Source organism: Odocoileus virginianus, chromosome 8 (assembly GCF_023699985.2).
Source record: "Odocoileus virginianus isolate 20LAN1187 ecotype Illinois chromosome 8, Ovbor_1.2, whole genome shotgun sequence".
NCBI lineage: Eukaryota > Metazoa > Chordata > Mammalia > Artiodactyla > Cervidae > Odocoileus > Odocoileus virginianus.
This window is the reverse complement of record NC_069681.1, coordinates 39,750,699-39,752,766: the sequence shown is the minus strand read 5'-3', so window position 1 is coordinate 39,752,766 and position 2,068 is coordinate 39,750,699. Positions and strand designations below refer to the sequence as shown.

The window sequence follows — 2,068 nt, the reverse complement described above, 5'->3', positions numbered from 1 at the left end:
TTGAAAATAGCCCTTGGGAGCCCTCTCTAACCACTGAACCAGTGTCAAGGCCAACGGGCATGAAAAGTTACCTGCCAAGGGTCAAGAGACAGAATTATGTTCAGACCGGGCTCAGGAAACACGGTGCTGTTCATGGGAGCTGAGAACCCTTATCTTCAACTGCCAGAGATTTCATGCGGGGAGATAATTAAGGTCAGATCACTTACTGGTGGTTTGAATAGGGGAAAAAATACTGTAGTGGGCTTTTTAAGTAGCATATTTTTGTGTGAAGGGAACAAGTTCTACCGGGGCGGGGGGCGGGGGGCTTGGGGGGAGATGATGGATAAAACAGGAAATGAGCTGTAGAGTCTGTCTTTTCTCCTTTGACTCTGTGTAGTTAGGTCCATACCCAGAAGTCTCAGCAAAACTTCCAGAGCGCACAGTGCTTACCCTCTGAGACCTCCAACACAGAGGAGCACATGTGATAAAAGCCACTAGGCAGCATCCTTTCTCCAGCAAGCAAAAAGCAGGTGTGTGCGTGCTAAGTCGCTCCAGTCATGTCCGACTCTTTTCGGCCCCATAGATTGTAGCCCACCAGGCTCCTCTGTCCATGTGCTTCTCCAGACAAGAACACTGGAGTGAATTGCCATGCCCTCCAAGGAATCTTAGGCATTGTCTCACTTCTGCCTGCATTGGCAGGCGGGTTCTTTACCACTAGCGCAACCCGGGAAGCCTTGAAAAGAAGGTAGTTTCCTGCCATCTAGCTGCAAGGCAGGTTCACAGTAATTTGATGTTCTGAGTAGCTGTTGTTTCAAAAACAATGAATTTATATCCATTGCAGCCAGCGTCAACCTCAGAACGATTTTATCCCTGCCTGCCTTTGTGCAGCTAAGTTGAGAAATGTGGGCTGTGACAAACTGGAGCGGCGAAGGGACAAGTTTGCATGTCACTGGGTCGGAAGAGCTCTTTGATTGTCAGGGAGGCTCGGTGATGCTGTCAGGAGCCGGCAGACAACAGCACTGGGACGCACCAGATGTCTGCTCTGGGTGGCTGACAGCGAACAATTTCAAGTCAGCCCAGGATCAAAGAGTTGGGACTATCTCAAGAAAGAGTGTTAAAAACACAAAGGCGTCTGCGTCTTGATAAGAGGAGGTGGCTGAGGAAAGGCACAGAAAGGAAGAAAACCTTGAGTTTATAAAATGTTAATGAGCCTCAGAATTGTAAAATTCTGCCTGAAAGGAAAAGAAAGTGTGAAGCTCAAATCAAAGTTTCAGAGCTGAGAAGGCTAAAAGTGATGTGTTGGCCACAACTGAAGAACAAAAAGCAGTACAAGAGAGAACTGCGTGGTCTGCGATTCAGATTACATTTTTGTTTCCAAGGCTGATCATTGGTTTGCATAAGCAGATATGAGACAAAGCATCAACACCTGTGGTTTAACTGAGCATTTCTCCTTGGTGTGAACTGCAAGACTTTTTTTTTTCATTCATTAAAGATTTACCATTTCCAAATCACAGTGAGAGGAACTTGAATAATTTACCAATTTTGTTTTCTACTATGTGCCTTAAAGATACCTCACTAGTAAAACTGGTATCTGGCACAACAGAATGACAGATGCAGAATGTAATATTGTAGTGACAATAATGAGGTTGATTGTTACAGATTTATTTAAACTCTGAGTATTAAATGTTGCATCCTAATTATTTATATAGAACATTGGTCCAATAACAAAAATAGAGAACAGCAGCTGAAAGTGTAGCTCATTCAATGTTCAGAGATAAAAGGGTTAACCATTCTTTCCATTATTTTCTGCAGATAAGTCCTTTTTTGTCATATTTAAACCTGATGGCAACTGAATTCTGGCCTTTTTCCAAGCTACTGTATGAAAAGGATGCTGAAGGCCATCACAATACGGCACACTGCAACATTAGGACTCTCCCGTTCACCAGTTCTGGCACACTTCCAAAATATACCCAACAACCCCGTTTTATTTCTGTCCAGGAGGCTGGATGCCAAGGATTGGATATAAACACAGGTACATATAATCAGCAAGATTACAGTCAACAGACTGAAAATTGAAAATGGCAGGCAT

At 43.9% G+C, this 2,068-nt stretch overlaps 1 pseudogene; it reads right to left on the bottom strand.

Moving 5' to 3' along the window:
- Positions 1-1,851: 1,851 nt before the first annotated feature.
- On the bottom strand, positions 1,852-2,068 carry LOC110131653 (protein kish-A pseudogene; annotated as a pseudogene).